Source organism: Lepidochelys olivacea, assembly GCF_965140295.1.
Source record: "Lepidochelys olivacea isolate rLepOli2 genome assembly, chromosome: 22".
Lineage (NCBI taxonomy): Eukaryota > Metazoa > Chordata > Testudines > Cheloniidae > Lepidochelys > Lepidochelys olivacea.
This window is the reverse complement of record NC_140432.1, coordinates 3,101,900-3,125,412: the sequence shown is the minus strand read 5'-3', so window position 1 is coordinate 3,125,412 and position 23,513 is coordinate 3,101,900. Positions and strand designations below refer to the sequence as shown.

The 23,513-nt window shown below is 50.9% G+C and overlaps 1 long non-coding RNA gene across 1 annotated transcript in view; it reads left to right on the top strand.

Annotated features, from left to right (window-relative positions):
• The window catches only part of LOC311511358, a 35,251-nt gene that overhangs the window by 6,409 nt on the left and 5,329 nt on the right, over positions 1-23,513 (top strand). The window contains exons 2-5 of the long non-coding RNA XR_014709266.1: positions 2,929-3,134; positions 5,053-5,348; positions 6,275-6,435; positions 10,993-11,087. This is a non-coding gene — a long non-coding RNA (uncharacterized lncRNA). The remainder of the gene's footprint in view (positions 1-2,928; positions 3,135-5,052; positions 5,349-6,274; positions 6,436-10,992; positions 11,088-23,513) is intronic.

The following is a 23,513-nucleotide window of genomic DNA, read 5'->3' as shown; positions in this document are numbered from 1 at the left end:
GAGACTCAGCATCTGCTTGGGGAGAAAGTACCAAGACCTGGGGTCCCCTCATCCCCCACTTTTACCCTCCTCCTGCTTTGTGCTAGCAGGTTTGAGCAGCTGTCTTGGTCAGAACCTAAGGTCTGCAGTGCCCAGATTTGGGCGTGAAATATGTCAAGGATGCAGTGTTTTCCCCAGGAATTGAAATTTTGGGGGGCATGGTCTGGACTGATGAGGGGTGAGACCGTGACAGTGAAGGTAGGCTGTATGGCACCATAGTAAAAACTGAAAAATGTTTCATGACCATTTTGTTAGATTTAACTCATGTTTTAAAATCATCACACAAATTAAAGTTGGCTACAGAAACCTTCTATGGAGCACTACGTCTACATCCTTCTTGGTTTCTTGTTACAATTTTGCACAACTCTGTTAATGAACTTCTTGAATGCAGTGCATTCATCTTTGGTGGCTTATCGTGTGTCCGGTACTTCCATTCCTTCAATTGATATGCTCATTAGTTCATTCACATGATCAGGCAGAAGGCGACTTCTTTCAGAACACAAAATTCTATTCAATGATGAAAAAGAACACTGAAATGTAGCTGTTGTGACTGGGAGTAGCAAGAGATTAATTCCTACTTCTTTCATCCCAGGAAACAGAGCATAAAGAGCCACTAGTGATGATAGAAAAGAAGTTGAAGTCAAATCTTCATTCATTCATTGTATGATATTCCACTCTGTGTTCAAATTCTCGATTCTGTCCTGAGCACACGGCAGCCCCGTTGCTGGCAGTGCCTCGCTCCACTCAGCTGTTGGTGTTTTATAGGACAGGGATCTGTAAAAGCTACGTAGAGGTTGAGTAGAATCTAGAAGTCGCTGTTGCAGATTTTTAAGAATCAAGGCTGTGTAGTTTTTCAGTTGTCTTAACAAACACTTGTCCTCTTCACTTAAGGACTCAATATAAATGCCTTCATTAGTCAACTTCTGGACTGAAGTCTTTGCTTCTTCCAGTACTTTTTCAATGGATAGCTCTCTGATTGATCCAAATGTCGCTTCTATTGCTGGACAAAGATTTACTACTGTTGTAGCAGATGCCTGGATGACATTGTTTCATGACCCAAGTGGTTTCAGCAGTAGACTTACAAGAGAGAGAATGGCAATAGTCTTCTCTGAACATACTAGCAAAAGTAATCCACCTGCCTCACTACTTAGATCCATCCCATCTTCATAGATACTTTCCAAAGCCAGTAATAATGGCTGGAGTAATTCTAAAACAACAGCCAAGGATTGCTCATGGGAAAGCCAGAGGGTTTTCCCAGGTTGGACTAATCTGAACTTCAGTCCTAGTGTATCGTCTATATTTTCCAAGATATTCAGTCTTTTTGGACTCTTGCTGAAAAAACAAGACAATGAGACATTTAAAAAGCTGTACATTTAATGTCTTTTTGAAGAGTTTGCAGCTTGTACTAGCGCTAGTTGGAGTAGATGGCCTCTGCAGTGTGTATAGGAGAGACTAGGGTTACACTTTTCTCTGAGCAAAGCTTATACTCCACCGTGTCTTCCAGAGAAGTTTGCAGCTCCATCAAATGCACAAGCAGCCATCTGTTTGGTCTCCAATTGACAAGCATTTAACTCTTCTAAGATGTGGGTTATCACAGATGCAGCCGATGTGTCTTCTACAACTTGAACATCTGACTAATCTAATCGCTTGAACAACCTGACTAATCTAATCGCCTTCTATGATGAGATTACTGGTTCTGTGGATGAAGGGAAAGCAGTGAATGTATTGTATCTTGACTTTAGCAAAGCTTTTGACACGGTCTCCCACAGTATTCTTGTCAGCAAGTTAAGGAAGTATGGGCTGGATGAATGCACTATAAGGTGGGTAGAAAGTTGGCTAGATTGTCGGGCTCAACGGGTAGTGATCAATGGCTCCATGTCTAGTTGGCAGCCGGTGTCAAGTGGAGTGCCCCAGGGGTTGCTCCTGGGGCCGGTTTTGTTCAATATCTTCATAAATGATCTGGAGGATGGTGTGGATTGCACTCTCAGCAAATTTGCGGATGTTACTAAACTGGGAGGAGTGGTAGATATGCTGGAGGGCAGGGATAGGATACAGAGGGACCTAGACAAATTGGAGGATTGGGCCAAAAGAAATCTGATGAGGTTCAATAAGGATAAGTGCAGGGTCCTGCACTTAGGACGGAAGAACCCAATGCACAGCTACAGACTAGGGACCGAATGGCTAGGCAGCAGTTCTGCGGAAAAGGACCTAGGGGTGACAGTGGACAAGAAGCTGGATATGAGTCAGCAGTGTGCCCTTGTTGCCAAGAAGGCCAATGGCATTTTGGGATGTATAAGTAGGGGCATAGCGAGCAGATCGAGGGACGTGATTGTCCCCCTCTATTCGACATTGGTGAGGCCTCATCTGGAGTACTGTGTCCAGTTTTGGGCCCCACACTACAAGAAGGATGTGGATAAATTGGAGAGAGTCCAGTGAAGGGCAACAAAAATGATGAGGGGTCTGGAACACATGACTTATGAGGAGAGGCTGAGGGAACTGGGATTGTTTAGTCTGCGGAAGAGAAGAATGAGGGGGGATTTGATAGCTGCTCTCAACTACCTGAGAGGTGGTTCCAGAAAGGATGGTTCTAGACTATTCTCAGTGGTGGAAGAGGACAGGACAAGGAGTAATGGTCTCAAGTTGCAGTGGGGGAGGTTTAGATTGGATATTAGGAAAAACTTTTTCACTAAGAGGGTGGTGAAACACTGGAATGCGTTACCTAGGGAGGTGGTAGAATCTCCTTCCTTAGAGGTTTTTAAGGTCAGGCTTGACAAAGCCCTGGCTGGGATGATTTAATTGGGGATGGGTCCTGCTTTTGAGCAAGGGGTTGGACTAGATGACCTTCTGGGGTCCCTTCCAACCCTGATATTCTATGATTCTATGATCTAGAAATGCATCTACTGGCCTACCCCTGACATCAAGATAATGTACACGGTGACTTACTGCTTGATGCCCATTTGCATCTGCGCATTCATCAGCCACGTCTGCAAATGTTTTGAATGTGGGGAGAGAGTTCTTCACTTTTCAACTGATGAGTCTTTCACTGTTGCACCACACGCTTCGAGCCAGTCAGTGGAGTTTCTTGCAGAAACACAGTGAGTATTTGCTGGTCTTGTTCGGAGCCAGTGTCCAACTTCAGGATGAACAAGTGACAATGCACTTAACATCGGCCTCCAGTTTGTAGTCTGTGGTATCTCTTCTTAAATAGGAAGTACTGTATGATGCTTGTTTGTTTGCATGAACTGTGTTGTGTCTCCAGCATCCTTAACAGCCCCACTCACCGGTGTTGTCCTTGGTCAGTGGAGACTCGGGGTTCAGAGGTGCTTTCACGTGAGTTCACCTCCCAGGTGAGGGGCAAAAAGGCACCTTGCTCGTTCCTCCAGCTGCTCAGCGTTCACTCTGGCCACTGTTGTTCGTTGTGCCACCGTTCACTCCATCGCGCTGTAGCCCATGGCCCTGCGCCGTCACCTTCGGCTGCCACCTGCCACTGTGACCTCTGCGAGTCGGTCTCTGGAGGTTCCACCGGCTCTCAGTGATTTCAGCCGAGCTCTCAGTGCGGGAACCTCGCTGCTAGTGCAGACTGGGCCGTCTCTGCCACAGAAACACTGTCCCACAGCAGGTCTAAGCACTTAGACCTGATTCTCAGTGATTTCAGCTGTAGTGGTCACTTAACAGAACAAAGACTCTCTATGGAGCCTGATCAGCTCTGTCTTTAAACAGTGGAGGGGGCAGGTCAAACAGTACTTGTGACTCAGGCAGACCATCAAGCTAAACACCTTTCCCCACCCTCTCTCCTGATGCCCTCAGTCAGCACAGGCTAAGGACAGTTCTACTGCCCTTTACTCAGACAATAAGAACAACATTTCATTACCCCCCACAATCCCCCGCATCCAAGTGATTTGTAACCCAACCCCAGCCAAAATCTATCACTTGGGCAACAGAGCTTTGTTTGCTGGATACCTAGGTAGATTAGGTATGAATGTAAATACAATCTGGTCCAGAGCCTTTCCCCCCAGTCCGCAGCTCATCACTAGCTGTCAGGGAGAGCTCATTTAGACTTTGCTTACAAATCATCATTTGAACTTATTAGGTTGGCCAACATCACCGACATGAATGAACTGACATGGTCGTAAGAACAAAAGCTGTATAAGGAAGCTAGTCTATGTTCATACTTTTCAAATCTATTATATTTTTTCAGATACAAGTATTTTATCACACACTTTATATGCTTTAAAGTGTGTATTAATGTTTCAATTTCAATTCAACTGTCCAAACAATCACTAAATTGGCAACACTGTATTTAATTAGTTCACAGAACTAGGGGGGAGTGGAGTTGGGGAAATTCAGGGGGGGTGTAGGGAAATCCCTGCAAGGACACATCCTGGAGAGGATGAAGTGAATGGCAACGACTTTATTGACAAATCCCCTGAGAAAATAGCTGAACAGGCAATAAATAAAGAGAACCAGCCTGGCCACAGGGTGAGTGGGCGATGCCCGGAGGGGGCTTTGTGCAGGGCATGGGGCAGTATGGCCATGGGGCAAGTGGGAGATGCCTGGGGGCTGTGTGCAGGTGTGACATAGTGGGAATTTTCCCTTGTTTATGTTGTATGTGAGCCTATGGGAGTCTTACTGTTTTGTGTGAATGCTGTGTGTACCTCAGTTTCTCTGTGTATTGCACCAATGTCTAGGTGGTAGGAATAAGCGTGTGCGACTTTTGCAGTGGTTGCTCCAGCTGCCTGCATGGATGCTATGGCCGGCCCTTCATAACCTGAGACCCAAGAGGGGGATGTGACCAGGTGACTCTTGCCCCTGGAAGCGGACAAAAGCCAGAGGAGGAGCAATGGGCAGGCCCTGGCAGCTGGAAGCAAGTCAGTCTTGGCTGGCTTGGGGTGCAGGGGGAGGACCAGGGCCCTCCCCCCAAGAAGGACTTGGCTGAAAGTCTCTGATTTCTGTGCTAACAAGTTCTGTTCTATGCTGTGTTCCTGTCAACCAATAAACCTTCTATTTTACCAGCAGGCTGAGTCACGTCTGACTGCGGAGTTGGGGTGCAGGGCCCTCTGGCTTCCCCAGGACTTGCTGTGGGAAGTGCACAGTGTTGAAGGGGATCCTGAATGCTCCGAGGTCAGACCCAGGAAGGTCGACGCTGTGTAAGCTTCTTGCCCTGGAGACAGTCTGCTCAGAGAGAGGAGGCTCCCCCAGAGTCCTGACTGGCTTCACAGGGAGCAGTTCCAGAGCATTTCCCCGGTGACTCCGTGACAACTGGTGGCAGTGGTGGGATATGCTGCACCCCGTGGACCGAGCATCCTGCAGTAAGTAACTGGGGAACAGTAAAATGAAGAGGGATTAGCGAGAGACGGGCGTGCTGAAGGCTCTATGAGGTGAGGTTCCAGGCTTAACCCCGAGAGAGAGTGGACCCCCGAGAAGGGCTGTTGCACTGAAGCGGTTCCTCCCAGGGACCATGGGGAGCAGAGAGAGCACAGGCTGGTGAGTCCATGACCACTTGGGAACAGCGTGGAGATCTCCTATAACTATCTCCTTAAGAAGGACAGTGTAGAGCTGTGCAGAGAGAGAGGGCCGGGCATTGGAAAGCTCACTAAGGCACAGCTGATTGCTCAGTTGGGAGGGGAGGATTGCTCTAAGGAGCTGGTTCCTGACCCAGCTGGGGCCACAAGAGAGGCTGGGAGCCAGGGCCGTCCCAAACATTGTGATGCCCTCTGCAGCACCCCCCCAAGGTCTGTGGGGGTGCAAGAGCAGGCTTGGGGGGCAGGAGAGGGCTGGGTCTGGGTCACACCACTTCCCACCGCCTGGTAAGTGCAGGACGTGCCCGACTCCTGCTGCAGTCTCTCAGGACGTAGCTCAGGGGAAGGGGTGGAGTGGGGGTGGGGCTGCGGCAGAGCAGGGGTGGGGGCTTTGGGGAAGAGGCAGAGCTGGGGTGGAGTAGGGGCGGGGCCAGCTTTCCTGGCCCACTCAGCAGGTCAGGGGATCGGGCTGGTCACTGGAGCAGCATGCAGCTGCATAGGGTACCAGGAAATTTGGGGCAATTTGGTGCCCTACATTTCCTGGTGCCATATGCAGCTGTGTAGTTTGCGTATGGGTAAGGAAAGCCCTGCTGGGAGCAGCCAGGCAGCCCCAGGGCCCGCACTGGTTCTTGACCCAGCTGGGGCGGCGAGAGGTGCTGGGAGCAGCCGGGTGTTTTGGAGACCCATGTCCCCGACCAGCATGGGGTCTCCACCAGGTTCCCTGTCAGTGGATCTGAGATGGATGGAATTGGAGCTGAGATCAAAGGAGTCAGAGGACCATGAGAGACAGGGAAGGCATGAAGCAGAACAGAAGAAGAGACAGAGGCAGCAGGAACTGGCGATGGCTGAGCTGAGGGGCAGAAGGACCAGCCCAGGGGTGAGTGGGGATGGACCCCGGGGTGCCAATACCACAGGGAACCTCGACACTAAATTGCTGCCCCCGGTTAAGGAGGGGGGAGATATAGATGCCTGTCTCACGGCCTTTGGGAAGGCTGGCAGTTGGAACGAGGCTGGCCCTGCAGAAAGGTTCTGGTGTCTAGCCCTCTTCCTGTGTCCCAAGGCCATAGAGCTGTTTAGCCAGATGGGCGGGGTGCCAGACTGGCTCTCACTCCTGGTCCCAGCATATATGTTTGCATGGACTCTCCTGGGAGCGGAAGGTGATGGTCAATGGGGAGACATTCCTGGGGTGGCAAGATCTTGGGACAGAGAGAACTGTTGTCAGGCCCCGGGTGGTGCAGCCTCACCAAATGCTGAGGGGCTGTGTGAGCTGGGTTAAGGTCCCGGCGATGAAGCCCCTCGCCCTGCCCTGATCCCTCTGCAGACACAGGAGGGATTGGGCTGGCTAGTACTTGGGGTTCTTCAAGATATCGGCTGTGATGTCTTGTTGGGGAATGACTGTGTCTCTCTGGGACAGGACCCAGGCCCTGCTCCTGCAATGGCAGAGGATTTGAATTTGAATCCAGGGAACCAATTGGCTGAGACTGAAGGAGTCAGTGAAAATACAAATGACCTGGCTGGCAGGGGGAGGAGTTGCTAGGCTCAGGACACCTGCCTGTCTGTAACCAGAGCCCTGGATCTGAGTGGGACAGAGAGTTACTCCCCGCCCCCCTGCACACCTGGGTGGTGGCTCACACTGGCTCTGATGCTGTGAGCAAAGCAGCGGGCTCCCTGCCTGCCCTCACTGGGACAGCTGAGCCCAGGGGGATCGGAGACTGCAACTGAGTGTGGGGAATCACAGCCAGGGCAGGACAGCTCCCAACCAGGGCTGCCTTGTCCAGATGTGCAAAAGGCCTGGAACAAGGGTAAAACAGCCTTGGGACACCTGCGTGTCACAGAGGAGTCTTTTCAGAAGGTGGCTCTGGACTTGGTCAGGGACGGATGGGAGGGGAAGGCCGCCCCCAGTGGAGAATCAGTGGTGGAGTATGTACTGACTTTCCGGGAAAAGCTTACTGAGCTCATAGGTCTGGCCAGGGAGAACCTAGTCAGGGCCCAAGGGAGGCAGAAGGTCTGGTATGACCGCTCAGCCTGTGGCACTGGGGACCAGGTGAGGGGTCTCATTCTTGTGAGGAAGAATGAGCTGTAAACTGCCTGAGACAGGGTCATCAAGCAGCTGAATGAGGCGAACAATGTGGTGGAGCTGCCCAACAGGGTTCACAGCCACCAAGGGGACCAAGTCAACACGATGGAGCCATGCTGGGGCAGGGAGAGGCTGGTGCTGGCCGTTGTGGCCAGTGGGAGAAGGAGGAAGATCCCCTGGTGAGTCTCTTCCCTGAGACTGGAGCCAGCCCCTTGCTGGAATCAGTTCCCCTCTCTGACCAGCTAACCCCTGTGCAGCAGGCAGGGATCAGAGAGATGCTGCATTCGTACCCACAGCTGTTTTCCAACTGGCCTGGGCTCACTAACGGAGCTGACCACTGGGTGGAGACGGGAGCCAGCCCGGTCAGGTATTCCCCATTCAGAGAAACAGGGAACACAGCCCAGGTCCTGGAGGGAGAGGTCAGAGACATGCTGGCTTTAGGGGTGATCCAGCCATCCATCAGCCCTGGGGACCTCTCCCGTGGTGCTGGTCCCCAGGAAAGATGGGTCGATCTGATTCTGTGTGGCCTATTGGAAGCCCAATGCCACCACCATGTCTGGTGCCTGCCCATACCTAGGCCTGATGAGATCCTAGACAAGTTGGGAGGGACTCGGTACCCCATGACCAGGGATTTCACCAAAGGCTACTGGCAGATGCCTTTGGATCCAGATGCCAGGTTGAAACCTGTTTTTGTCACCCCTTTGGGGCTGTACAAGAGCCTAGTCCTACCTTTCGGGCTCAAAGAAGGCGCCGACCGCCTACCAGTGCCAGGTGGATCAGTTACTGATGGGGATGCAGAATTTTACCCTAGAGTACATTGATGATATTTGTGCCATTAGGCAGACGTGGGAGGACCAGGTGTCCCAGGTGAAGAGGGGGCTGAGTAGCCTCCAGGATGCAGGGCTGACTGTAAAAGCTGGGAAGTGCAAGGTGGGGATGGCAGAGGTGTACCTGGGCCACAGGGTGGGGAATGGCTGCCTAAAGCCAGAGCCAGCCAAGGCAGGAGCGATCAGAGACTGGCCCGCTCCCCAGACTAAGAAACTGGCCCAGGCCTTTATTGGTACGGCGGGGCACTACTGGAGGCTTATGCTCCACTTTAGCTCTCTGTCAGCTCCCATCCCTGAGATACGCAAGAAGGGGAAGCCAGACAAGCTGTTCTGAACCAGGCAGTGCCAGGGGGCTCTCTGCGTGCTGAAGGAGGATCTGGTCAAGGGTCCGGTGCTGGGAAACCCAGACTTTGACAAGCCCTTTATGGTTTTCACCAATGTCCCACACAGAGGGCTGTGGGTGGTACCGAGGCAGGCCAATGCAAAGGGGGAGAAACACCCCATCATGTACCTGAGCAGGAAGCTGCTGCCCTGGGAGCAGGGCTATGCAGCCATAGAGAAGGAGTGCCTGGCCATGCAGTGGGCTCTTAAAAGGCTGCAGCCGGATCTATTTGGGTGGTGCTTCATGGCGTACCCCGACCATTCACCCTGCCGTGGCTGCACCAGATTAGAGGGGCCAATGCCAAGCTCCTGAGGTGGAGTCTGTCCTTCCAGGATTATGAGATGGGGGTGGCCCACGTTAAGAGGAGTGCAAATATTATAGCTGATGCTTTGTCCCAAAAAGGGAGGCCTGATCTTCCACAGGTCACTGGCTAAAGTGACCCTGCTCAGTTCGGTCTTGAAGGGGGGAGAGATGGGACAAAGTGGGGATTCTCCCTTGTTATGTTGTATGTGAGCCTGTGGGAGTCTTACTGTTTTGCATGAATGCAGTGAGTGCCTCAGTTTCCCTGTGTATTGCACCAATGTCTAGGTGGTGGGAATAAGCGTGTGTGACTTTTGCAAGGGTTGCTCCAGCTGCCTGCTCGAATGCTATGGCCAGCCCTTCATAATCTGAGACCCAGGAGGGGGATGCGACCAGGTGACTCTTGGCCCAGGAAGTGAGGCAAAGGACGGAGGAGGAGCAACGGGCAGGGCAGGGGCCAGGCAGCTGGAAGCAGGTCGGTGTCCACTGGCTTGGGGCTCAAGGGGAGGGCCAGAGCCCTGGCTCTGGGTTCCCCTTCCCCCCCAAGATGGACTTGGCTGAAAGTCACTGATTTCTGTGCTAACAAGTTCTGCCCTACGCTGTGTTCCTGTTGACTAACAAATCTTCTGTTTTACCGGCTGTCTGAGAGTCACGGCTGACTGTGGAGTTGGGGTGCAGGGCCCTCTGGTGTTCCCAGGAGCAACGTCCAGGCGGACTCGCTGCGGGAAGCGCACGGTGTGGAAGGGGATGCTGAATGCTCTGAGGAGGTCAAAGCTTTTTTCCCAGCAGACAGTCTGCTCACAGAGAGGAGGCTCCCCCAGAGTCCTGCCTGGCTTCGTAGGGAGCAGCTCCAGAGCATCACCTGGGGACTCTGTGACACTCCACTCTAACCCACTAGGCAGCAATGAAGTGATATGATCGCAAATAATAGCCTTACATTATTAAAACCCCCACAAAACCTTGAGGATTAAAAACTGCAATTTACTGCATCACAATAAAAACACAGGAGGTGTTATAAGAGTAATGACACTAATGGCTTTGAAAAGTCAGTAAAAGGAATTAAACTACTGCAGCTTTTCTTTCACTAAATAAGGTTTTTACCAAATATAAATTGCCCTCATAATTGTCTAAGAGAAATTCTAATTGCATCTTTGCACTAACATCCCAAGTGTGCAAGTCCGTCCCCGCAGAGCAGCCCCATGCTCTGCACTCCCTGAGCCCCGGTGAGAAGGGACCTTCTGAGGCTGGAATCCCGCCCGGCTGGTGCCTTGAACCCAGGGCTGAGCCAACGCGAGAAAGGGAAGTGAGTGAGCTCGGCGCTCTCTGGCGCCACCTGCAGCCACCTAGAGAGCTGGGGAGAGGCCTGAGCGTGGCAGCTCCTTATTTGCATATTAAAAGCAGCAGTTTGGGGCCATTGGGGTGAAATGTGAGTAAGTGTTGGGGCTGGGACCCACCTATTTAGTGCAAGCGGTTGAGAGCCTGGCTGAGCAGAGCCTGGCCCTGACGGGATGTGCGGTCACCTTGGTTAGGGAGCGAGGAGTGTGATGCTGCTCTGAGGGGACGGACTTGCACATGGTCTATTAGTGCAAAGATGCAATTAGAATTGCTCTGAGACAATTATGAGGGCAATTTATATTTGGTAAGAATCTTATTTAATGAAAGAAAAGCCACAGAAGCCTGGTTACTGGGGTGCAAAACACTTTCCTCCTGGGTGAAACAAGAAGTTAGAATTAGAAAATTAGATTGTTTGTTTGTTCCGATGTTGGTACAGGTTTATTTCGCTTCTGTGTAGGTTTTTTTCGGTCTGACTGTTTTGGTTTATTGGGTTGTTTTGTTTTTGTTTTTTAGTTGAAGTGGAGTGTTTAATTGATGTTTGCTGGATGGGAATATCTGACATGCAATACCGGGTTTGACGTAGTTCTGCATATTTTTATACAGATTTGGTGAGTAGTCAAGTATTCAATTGCTTTATAGGTGGTTTTAAGAGTAGGGCTGATTTATTTTATCATCCTGCTGTAGCGTGCTCTTTTAATAATTTATGGCATTTGTTAGGTTTTATTTTTTTTAAAACTAGTTTTTCTTAATGTTTGGGTTTTAAATTAAGAATTGTTTGCAGTTTCCAGTTTTGGTTTCTGGTGGGATATTTAAGAGGATTTTGGATTTAATACTAAAATTTAGATGGATTTAGAGTAAACCCTGTTTACTATTTTATTTTAATAAAGGGCATATTGCTGTAAGCCCTGGCGGGGGGAGAGGAGATGAGCCTGGCCTTTAACTGAGAAGGGGCAGAGGCATGGTCCCCATGAAGGGTGGGGTCAGGTGATGGGGGGGGGCGCATCCTACCCAATTTTTTTGTCTAGCCCACCTTAGCCCCGCGCCCCCAAACAGGAAGAGGCTGATGCCACCCCTGCTGGCCACTGGGAGTCACTGCTGCTCCATGGGAAACATGCTCTGTGCATTACCCTAACTGGGCACTGGGAGTCACGACTGCAAGAACGGTCAGACTGGGTCAGAGGAAAGGTCCATCTAGTCCAGTATCCTGTCTTCTGACAGGTTTCAGAGTAGCAGCCGTGTTAGTCTGTATTCGCAGACTACACAGTGGCCAGTGCCAGGTGCCTCAGAGTGAATGGACAGAACAGGGAATCATCAAGTGATCCATTCCCATCTTCTGGCCAACAGAGGCTAGGGACACCATCCCTGCCCATCCTGACTAGAAGCCATCGATGACCCTGTCCTCCATGAACGTATCTAGTCCTTTTTCGAACCCTGTATTGAACCCTGAGATGCTCTGTGCATTACCTTAATTAGGCACCAGGTGCCTCTGCTGCTCCATGGGAAACACGCTTGGTGCATTATGTCAGCTGGCCACCAGGTGTCAAAATTGCTCCGTGGGAAACACACACTGTTCATTAGCCCAAGTTCCCTGGCTGCCCAGCTCTGAAGACAGTGCCACCACCAGTCGAGGCTCCCCAAGGGCTCTGCCAGAGCCAGGTGCCCCCACCCGGCGGCTCTTGGGGGCTGCAAGCAGTCAAAGGGGGTGGGGAGCTGAGGAGCAGCCACAGCCCCGGGGCCCAGAGCAGCAGAAGTAAGAAACGGGGGGTGCACCACAGACCATGGTACCAGCCAGTGCATCAGTCACTCCCCACTGCCTGGCTCCAGCCTCCAACATGGCCAGGAGGAGGGCAGTCCAGGGGTGGGGGAGGTGGCAGGGCTGGCACTAAACTGAAGAGGAGCAGGGAGCAGAGCCATAGACGGGGTGGTGTCTTGTAGCAAAGGGGGGCTGTAGCCCCCCAATTTTCTGTTTAGCCTACGTCAGCCCCCCACCGGGAAGAGGATGGTGCCGCCCATGCAGGGGGAAAATTGGGGTTTCAGGGGTCAGGGTTGGGATTAGCGGGTCAGGGTCGAGGGATTGGGTTCGGGTGAGGATAAGGGGGGTTAGGTTTAGGGTGTGGATTAGGTTTGGAAAGGGTTAGGGGTTGAGGAGGAGAGTTGGATTAGGGGGAGAGAAGGAGTGAGGGTTCTGGGAGGCAGGATTGAGGGTTAGAGGGATGTGTTTCACGCCCAAATCTGGGCACTGCAGACCTTCGGTTCTGACCAAGACAGCTGCTCAAACCTGCTAGCACAAAGCAGGAGGAGGGTAAAAGTGGGGGTTGAGGGGACCCCAGGTCTTGGCACTGTCTCCCCAAGCAGATGCTGAGTCTCAGGATCCTGCTCCCTTCTCAAAGCTGGGGCGAGAACGCAGCCCCCCTGCTCTAACCCGCTAGACCCCTCTCCCTCCCAGAGCATGGGAGAGAACCCAGAAGTCCTGGCTCCCAGCCCTGCTGTTCTAACCGCTAGACCCCACTCCCCTCCCATAGCCGGGGAGAGAACCCAGGAGTCCTGGCTCCCAGCCCTGCTGCTCTAACCACTAGACCCCACTCCTGTCCCACAGCAGGGAAGAGAACCTAGGATTTCTGGTTCCTAGCCCTTCCTAGTGGGGATGATGCCCAGTCAGTGTGGGGTCGCAGATGCCCAGGCCCCAGGGCCACAGCACCACGGCACACATGGGGCTCAGTGGCCTGGGGAGCAGTGCGGGTGATGCCACAGTGAATGGACAGGATGGCAGCTGGCCACAGCCCATGGCACAAGGCCAGGTGTGCCGGAGCTTAGACCACACCTGTTATGGGTGCCCGCAAGGACAGGGCCTTAGTCACTGGATGGGTAATTGGCAGTAGGCTGGAGGCAGAGGTAGCATGGCCAAGAGGTTAGAGCCGGGGGGACTGGGATGGGAGCCAGGACTCCTGGGTTCTCTCCCCGGCTCTGTGAGTGGAGTGGGGTCTGGTGGGTTACAGCACGGGGATCTGGGAGCTAGGACTCCTGGTTTCTCTTCCTGGCTCTGTTACTCACTCACTCTGTGCCCATGGGTGCACCCTGTGCCTCGTTTTCTCCAGGGTAGAAGGGAGAAGGCTGCCTGCCCAACTCCCAGGGCAGGGGGTGCCTGGGCTGAGTGCCAGCTCTCCTGTGCCCCGGCTGGCAGAGCTCTCACGCCCAGGGCCACCTTGGCTTTGGCCCTGGGGCCGTGGTGTCAGAAGGGGCCAGCCACTGTCCCAGTGCGCATCCCCAGCCCTCTCCCTCCTGCTCACACAGGCTGCAGGGCTGGTTCAGCTGGTTCCCTTGACCTGTCCCATCATGGTTGAGTTCAGGATCCTGACACAGGGAAGAAAGGAGAGCAGCAGAATACGGACCCTGGACTTCAGAAAAGCAGACTTTGACTCCCTCCGGGAACTGATGGGCAGGATCCCCTGGGAGAATAACATGAGGGGGAACGGAGTCCAGGAGAGTTGGCTGTATTTTAAAGAATCCTTATTGAGGTTACAGGGACAAACCATTCCGATGTGTAGAAAAAATAGTAAATATGGCAGGCGACCAGTTTGGCTTAACAGTGAAATCCTTGCTGATCTTAAACACAAAAAAGAAGCTTACAAGAAGTGGAAGATTGGACAAATGACCAGGAAAGGGTATAAAAATATTGCTCGGGGATGCAGGAGTGAAATCAGGAAGGCCAAATCCCACCTGGAGTTGCAGCTAGCAAGAGATGTTAAGAGTAACAAGAAGGGTTTCTTCAGGTATGTTGGCAACAAGAAGAAAGTCAAGGAAAGTGTGGGGCCCTTACTGAAAGAGGGAGGCAACCTAGTGACAGAGGATGTGGAAAAAGTTAATGTACTCAATGCTTTTTTTGCCTCTGTCTTCATGAACAAGGTCAGCTCCCAGACTACTGCACTGGGCAGCACAGCATGGGGAGGAGGTGACCAGTCCTCTGTGGAGAAAGAAGTGGTTCGGGACTATTTAGAAAAGCTGGACGAGCACAAGTCCATGGGGCCGGATGCACAGCATCCAAGAGTGCTAAAAGAGTCGGCGGATGTGATTGCAGAGCCATTGGCCACTATCTTTGAAAACTCATGGCGACTGGGTGAGGTCCCGGACAACTGGAAAAAGGCTAATGTAGTGCCCATCTTTTAAAAAGGGAAGGAGGAGGATCCTGGGAACTACAGGCCAGTCAGCTTCACCTCAGTCCCTGGAAAAATCATGGAGCAGGTCCTCAAAGAATCAATTCTGAAGCACTTAGAGGAGAGGAAAGTGATCAGGAACAGTCAGCATGGATTCACCAAGGGCAAGTCATGCCTGACTAATCTAATTGCCTTGCATGACGAGATAACTGGCTCTGTGGATGAGGGGAAAGCGGTAGACGCATTGTTGCTTGATTTAGCAAAGCTTTTGACATAGTATCCTACAGTATTCTTTCCAGCAAGTTAAAGAAGTATGGGTTAGATGAGTGGACTATAAGGTGGATAGAAAGCTGGCTAGATTGTCGGGTTCCACGGCTGGTGATCAATGGCTCCATGTCTAGTTGGCAGCCAGTATCAAGTAGAGTGCCCCAAGGGTCGGTCCTCGGGCCAGTTTTGTTCAATATCTTCATTAATGATCTGGAGGATGGTGTGGATTGCACCCTCAGCAAGTTTGCAGATGACACTAAACTGGGAGGAGAGGAAGATATGCTGGAGGGTAGGGATAGGATACAGAGGGACCTAGACAAAATAGAGGATTGGGCCAAAAGAAATCTGATGAGGTTCAACAAGGACAAATGCAGAGTCCTGCACTTAGGACAGAAGAATCCCATGCACTGCTACAGACTAGGGACCGAATGGCTCGGCAGCAGTTCTGCAGAAAAGGACCTAGGGGTTACAGTGGACGAGAAGCTGGATATGAGTCAACAGTGTGCCCTTGTTGCCAAGAAGGCCAATGGCATTTTGGGATGTATAAGTAGGGGCCTTGCCAGCAGATCGAGGGAAGTGATCGTTCCCCTCTATTCGACATTGGTGAGGCCTCATCTGGAGTACTGTGTCCAGTTCTGGGCCTCACACTACAAGAAGGATGTGGAAATATTGGAAAGAGTCCAGCGAAGGGCAACAACAATGATTAGGGGACTGGAACACATGAGTTATGAGGAGAGGCTGAGGGAACTGGGATTGTTTAGTCTGCAGAAGAGAAGAATGAGGGGGGATTTGATAGCTGCTTTCAACTACGTGAAAGGGGGTTCCAGAGAGGATGGATCTAGACTGTTTTCAATGGTAGCGGATGACAGAACGAGGAGTAATGGTCTCAAGTTGCAGTGGGGGAGGTTTAGGTTGGATATTAGGAAAAACTTTTTCACTAGGGCAGTGGTGAAACACTGGAATGCATTACCTAGGGAGGTGGTGGAATCTCCTTCCTCAGAAGTTTTTAAGGTCAGGCTTGACAAAGCCCTGGCTGGGATGATTTAGTTGGGGGTTGGTCCTGCTTTGAGCAGGGGGTTGGACTAGATGACCTCCTGAGGTCCCTTCCAACCCTGATATTCTATGATTCTATGCACTGGGCCCTTGCCCTGAGGGCTCCTTTCCCTCCTGTTAGCTATGGAGTCTATGCTGCTGTACCCCACGATGTCCTGGGAGATTACCCAGCATCCTTTGCTCCCTGGAGCACCATGCCTCTGGGTGGAGCCAGGAGCCCTCCCCCTGCAGCTTATATTGAAACCCCAAGGCTCTTCCTCTGCAGTGTGTGTTGGGCATTGGAGTCTGGCTGACACATACCTCGTGTGCTTCTGGGGGTTACCCCAGCTCCCCGGACACTGCAGAGTGGCCCTGGGCCTGGGTAATGGGTATTTCCAACTGCCACCCAGTGAGGATTCATCACCTGGGCCATTAGCATTGCTTAGACCCCACTCCCCTCCCAGAGTTGGGGAGAGAACCCCGGAGTCCTGGTCCCTGCCCCCTCCCCCCCCGCTCTAACCTACTGTGCCCCACTATGCCTCACTCCCCTCCCAGAGCTGGGGAGAGAATCCAGGAGTCCTGGGTTTTGCAGCATCCTCACTTTCCAGGCCCTGCTGGCCCAGTGATCACACCCCCGTTACCCTCCAATATCACCCGGGCCAGATTTCGGCCCGGAACAGCCTCCTGCTTGCTCCAGAGCTGCTCGCTGAGCAAACAGGCTCATCCGCCTATCACCTTGGCCAGCCCTGGGGATTAATCCCCACAGCGGGGACCAGCTCCAGCTTAGATCAGGCTGAATTCGTCCAGCTTCAACTTCCAGCCAGTGGAGGATGCTCCTCTACTAGACCAAAAAGCCCGTTATCAAATTGTTTCCCCAGGTAGGTTCTGACAGATGGGGGTCAAGTCACCCCAGAACCGTCTGACCCCCCCGTGTCTCTCCCTCTGCAGGTTTTCTGATCCTTTCCCTGGTTCTTCTCTGACCCCTCTGCCCTCCCCGCACCATTCCCCGCCTGGCAGGGACCCAGGAGTAGCTGCTGGGGCTGGAGCATATGGGTCCATGGGGATTTGGGGCTCGTGAGGGTGGATTCCCCTGGGGTGACAGCACGGGTTCTCTGGGACACGAGCGGGTTAGGCTGCTAGATCGGGGGCAGGGAGTCAGGATTCCTGGGTTCTGCCCCTGGAGACTGCTCCATAAGGAGGGCTCAGAACCGGTTTCAGCCTGACACCCCGTCCCACAGCAAAATGGAGCCAGGACCCGGCCCCCCCCACCCACAGAGATTCCTCCAGAAGCTGGGTTTCTTGCGGGCGCCCTCTGGGCTAGGCTGGCTACATCCACCCCAGTGGAGGAGCCAGCCCTGCTGAGCTTCCAGGCAGCACCCCGACCATGTGAAGCCAACGGCTCAGCTGGATTATGGAGGCCTCACACCTCATTAGCCCCCTCCCTGCAGCACGGTTGCCCCTCCACCCCGGTCCCTGAGCATAGCCCCGCCTGCTAGGCCCCCGCCCACCCATGTAACACAGCCCTCCCTGCTGAGCCCCCACCCAGCTCCCTCCAGCACAGCGCCCCCTAGCGCCACCCTGGGTCCTGTGCCCTCTGCTGGCCCACGACCCAGCTTCCTGCAGCCAGGGCCAGTGTTAGCCGATGGCCAAGGATGTTTGGTGAGGTGCCAGCTATGCCCGTTTTATACCATTCGTGACTTTAACCGCTAGGACGCACTGTCCCTTCGCGGCGGGCAGCCCGGGCTAGGCTGACGGATGCCCCAATGTCCTAAACACCCGTGACTTTAACTGCTAGAGCTCAGAGCTCCTTCGCAGTGGGCAGTCAGGATTGACTGACAGGCGCCCCAAGAATTTGCCCCGTGGAGGCGGCACAACTCAACGCTAGGCTCTTAGTACTCTCACCTAATGGCCAGGCTTTAGAGCCAAAACGGCTGAGGTTCTTTAATTGTGTTGGCTGCTTTACAGTAAACCAGAGAAAACAAGTCAGGCTTATGCACAAATGGTTCCCAAAATTTATTAAACTAGATTCTAATCATGTGGTTACAAAATTGCTAGTGCCTACTTATTTAAATGTAGAGATGTTACACACACAAACAAGTTACAAAACTGAAGCCACAATCCCAAAGAAAGAAAACAAAGTATAGAGCTCTATTTCAAAATATGTGTACACTAAAGATAGGAGATCAGGTGTGGGTGCTTCTTACCCTCCTTGCGTCTCTCGATTCCAGCGGTGCCAGGCCAGGATCGGTCACTCAATTCCGCGGAAAGATGAATAAGGGACAAGGCTTAGGGTCCCTCTTAGCTGCCGAAGCCTTGGGAGGCTGTCACTTATCTGACCAGCAGATAGATAGTGAAAAGCACTCAAAAATCATGGTGCTGTAAGTCCCATACTTATACCTCTGTACTCCTTTATTCTCTTTCTCCTTTCTTATGCCAAATTGGGGCTGGTCTGTCTGGGCGACGCCAGCTTTCTCAAGAGTAGTTTACACTTGCAAGGGAGAGAAACAATAAGTTTCGACTACTGGACATTCCTTTTATTAGGGTAAATATTTTCCCACTGAGGATGTTGGGGTGTGTGCATCACGCTATTTAGTAGGGGCTAAGAGCCATGTCTGTCACAGCTTCTCTGTCTGCTGGGAGCCTAATCGTTGTATCTGTTCCCAGAGGCACATTGGAGCAGCACACCTGTGCTTCTCACAGCTTCAAAGGCTGTGCTGGAATTGATGTTAAGTGCCCTGTTGTTTTGGCTCCCTTGTGTTCCCAGCAATGCTGGTCTGAGAGGGGGGGGCTGGCTGTCTGGCTACATTCCACCCCCGATGCACCACACTACATCCCAGATTGCAAGGTGGCGGTGATGCCAGCACCTCTTGCCCTCCTTGGGGAAATCTAGAAATACCCATCAAACAAATTAGAGGATGAGGGTTCGTGGAATTGGTTAGGATCCCTTTTTAGCTCTAGGTATCTGATTTGTGTGGAGGAAAGAGCAGTTTGAATCAAACGCTTCATAATACATAAAGTTACACAAAAAACAATTACAATAATTAAAATGGTTAAAACAGTATTTACAACCGAATGTAAAAACAGGTAGAGGGAAAATCCCAAGTGTTGAGCTAACCATTGCATCCATGAGGTTTGTCCATTCTCAGCCACTGCATGTAAAATTTTAACTGCACCTTTAATAGCAACCACATCTTGCTCTATTTGCCCTGAATGATTTACATAAAAACAACAAGACTGGTTGATGACAGCACACACTCCTCCTTGCTGGGCTAGGGTAGCGTCTAGTGCTATTCTGTTCTGCAGAGCATATCGGGCCACAGACTGAAGTTGTTCATTTAAAAGCCCTAATGCATCAGCAGTATGATTAACAGCAATTTCCAATTGTCCAGAAACGTTTGCTATTGCCATCTCGAGCTCAGTTATACCTAACCAAGGTATAAGTGCACGTGTAAATCGGTGAAAACCAGAGGGCCGTTCAATCAGGGGGTTGTAGGTGAACTTTCGTTTGTATCGGTGTATAAAACTTCCCAGATTTGTTATTCTGGGGGCATCAACATGAGGGTGTACTGTTAGTCTCTCGGGTACTGCATGTCCCAGTGAACACCTTCCAGTCCAACCTACAGGCAGATATTTATATGCCTTGTCCCCACAAAAAAAGAACGAGCCAGGTTCTTTACTAAGAATAGGTGAATAAGGTCCTCTGTGTCACCTGCCCCCCTCAGGTTTAGGTATGGGTTGGTGATATGGAACACAATATCCCATCTTAATGTTAGTACAGAGCAAAACCATTAACAAATCTTCTAAAATTTGATCTGAGCGAAAAAGGCCATTTTCATTACACTGATCTAATAAGGAGTTAATAGATTTGATTAGCAATGGGTTATAAATGTGTCTGGAACTGGGAATAAAGAACAGTGATTGGTCATACCAATCTCTGCTTTCAGGGTATCTACTCATATTCAGGGGAACAATTGTGGCATTATATATTCTAAAAAGGGGTCTATGTTCAAGTGTGCCGTTGATGGGACCTTTCCAACATTTTAAAGTCCTTTTGTTGTTCATGGGTGGGTAGGTAGTCCAATCCCCACTTCTTTTATCAAATACAATTCTATGGGCACATTGCTGCTTATCTAGACTACCCATTTGTATGTCACCCTGAGTTTCAAAACAAATAGGGTATACTTCTTTAGATGATCCCGTTACATATTCCACAAGCCGTCCCCAAACAGTGCGATGCCATTGTCCCACCCCACCCCTCGAGTCAATGCAAGGGTTGTTGGTGTACCATGCTGGTCCCCACCGAAAGATGTCACTTTTGTTCCACCAATCATTTAGGCTGAGTGGTACAAATTCAATTCCCAGTCCATTGGTTGAATTTAGCAAGGTGCACATCCAGCAATTTGTAGCACCAGCAGCTGAGGCGATGGTTTGGATTGCTCCCCAAAGAGGATGTTCTGGTATTGCCAAGGTGACTGGAGCCAACAGAAGGATCGTGAGGGCTTGCAGGAACATATCTCTGGTGGGTCGTGTTCTAGCTAAAAAACTTATTTTAAAACCAAAAGCAAAAATTACACCTGCTATTATAAGTAATGGCAAATATATCAACAGTCCATAGTAGTCTCTAGTGATCAAACAGGTCTGCTGCATGGTCCATTTTGCTGACAGGTTAGCTGGCAGGTTGCTCGGAACCATGGGACCATTCCTGCAATAAATCACATGGTCAGCCGGTCTTGGATGCGATCCAAGCCTCTGTAATGGTTATTAGCCTTTTAAGGCACTCCATACACCTTTCTCTTTATAGGCGTGCAAAACGCAGGTAAAGGTTCCCAGGGCTGGGTGTTTAATCACAACAGTGTCTCTGGGAGCATACTTGGAACTGTGCAGTGGTGTTCTGGCAGGGGAGATAGCTTTCCCTGTAGGGAAGAATCCTCTGCTGATTGGACTTCCTGTAGGAGTCTGTCTGTTGTTTAATCTCTGCACCACTTCGTCCAGTCTGTCTCCCCATGTGCCATCAGTAGGCTTCAAGTGATTCTTTAGCAACCAATTCCAGCGCTCGACCATGCCATTAGATTGAGGTTGATATGAAAGGTGGAAGGTCCATTTGACTCCATGGTTAAGGGTTCATTCCCTTACAAGTTTATTCTTAAAATGCGAACCATTATCTGATTGGATTTCTTGAGGCATTGGGACAATTGCTGTTAAGCGGTTTAGTCCCATAGCTGTGGACAATCCTGTTGCCAATCGGGTTGGATATGCAAAACCAATCCCTGAAACAATTTCTACCCCAGTCAAGATGTATTTCCACCTCTGCCTTGTAGTGGGCAGTGGTCCGACATAGTCGACCTGCCAGGTTGCCCATAGTGTTTTTCCATCTCTTAGCCTGGCAAACCTTTGTCCTTCTGCTATATGTTTTCTAGTCGCAGCACAAATAGTGCAGGCTTGCACCAGGTCTCTAGCCTGTCTGTGGGTGATAGGCCACCCCCTGATATGTGCTTGCCGCACTAACTCATCACTTCCTGTGTGTCCTAAATTATCATGTAACCATGAATATAAGCGTTCCCATTCTACTTGTGTGGTAAAGAGCTGGGCAGCTGCATCGGCTAAATCGTTTAACTGTGCAGCTGGGGTATTATTCCTCTGATGAGCTGAGACATGTCCTATAGACAGGGGTTGTTGCAGGCCATGCTGATATAACCACTGCCAGTATTCCAGTCCCCAGACTGGTTTACCTCCTATTTCCCAGTGGTTATTTTTCCAGTTAGTGATCCACTGAGTGGCACCTGCCCATACCGCATAGGAGTCCGTATATACTGCGGTGGCTCCTGCTTCACAGGCCAGTTTAATTGCAGCCAATTCTGCAAGTTGTGCTGACCCATCAATTTCAGCAGTTAGGGGTGCTGCAGAGGGGTCTGCAGGCACTGCTGCAGCTTTTCCCTTCCATTTGCCTTTGACCAGCCTGGCACTGCCATCAGTGAACCATACTCCCTCAGGCTTAGAAGGATCAAATGGGGCAGCATCCTTAATGGGAGACTGCTGTGGAGGTAGGCGGTATTCATCAGGCATTCCTACTTTCCATAGGGATTCCCGAATCATAGTGGGGTTTTGTGCAGTGTCTGCACTCCCTACCCTGTGGTGTATGTAAAGTGCCCATATTTGGATAGTCATCTTTTGTGCTACACCAGGTGGTAACTCTTTCCCTTCCAATATAGGTTTAATGATTGGAAGAGGAGTGTGAATTGTGATGTCCTTATCCTGAGTTAATTCCTCAGTTTCTCTCAAGGCTGTGTAAGCTGCCAGAAGCACCTTCTCATAAGGCGTGTAGTTAGCCTGTGACCCTTGCCATGACTTGGAACCAAACTGAATTGGTCGTCTGGGAGCAGAGTCACTGTCTTGCCAGAGAGCATAAGACATTCCAGTGGCTCCCACAGTTAGGTACAAATGGAATGGGGCTTCAGGATGTATGGGACCCAGAGCCTGATAGGTGTGTATCTCCCCTATCAGTTGTCTGAGGGCTTCCTCATGGGCAGGAGCCCATTCCCAGGCAGCACTTTTCTTTAACAAATTGTACAATGGTCTGGCTATAATGGCAAAGCCAGGTACATGTTTTCTCCAAAACCCCAGGGTTCCCAAAATCTGTCTCAATTGATCTTTACTTTCAGGGGAGGGTGCCCGATTTAGCTCTTGCACAGTGTCATTAGGCACAGACCTCCTACCTCCCATCCATACAGTACCTAAGAATTTTATCTCTTGGGAGGGACCTTGGCATTTCTCAGCTGGTAACTCTAAATTAAGGGCTTCTAGTGCTCCTTTGATTTGATTCATAGCCTCCTGTACCTCTTCTGAGGTTTTCCCACCTATTAAGATGTCATCAATGTATTGCACAGTTTGTACATTGGGTGGCAGTATAAGGTCATCTAGGACCTTTGCCAGTGCCCCATGGCAAATAGTGGGTGAGTGTTTAAACCCTTGTGGCATTCGGGTAAAAGTTTATTGTACACCTCTCCAAGTAAAAGCAAATCTTTCCTGGTCAGCTGGTTGCAAAGGGACCATGAAGAACATGTCCTTTACATCTAATACTGCTAGCCAGGGTTTATCCCAGGTTTGTATGGTGTTTACAATATCTGTTATGCTAGGGACTGCTGCAGTTAATGGTCCAGTGTTACTGTTTAGCTTCCTATAGTCTATAGTGAGTCTCCATTTGCCATTTGGTTTCTTGATGGGCCACACAGGAGAATTAAAGCGAGAGTGGGTACGAATTAACATTCCTCGCTGTTCCAAATCTTTGATCAGGTCAGTAACAGGGCTTATGGCCTCAGCTGGGACATTATACTGCTTTGTGTTTGTTACTGTTGAGGGCGGGAGAGCAGGCGCGCTGCTAAGTAAGTTTACAGAATAGTGGGGAGGGCTTTCCTCTTCCAGGTGGGTGGCATGAGGAACAGAACTGACTCCAAAAGCCCATCTTTCCCCATTAATCCTTCCCTTTCCTCTTAAAACGTCCATGCCCAGTATGTTGGCATTGCCCAAAATCACCTCATATTTTCGGGGCTGATGGTGGGGTTGCAATGGGATATCCAGTTTTATCTT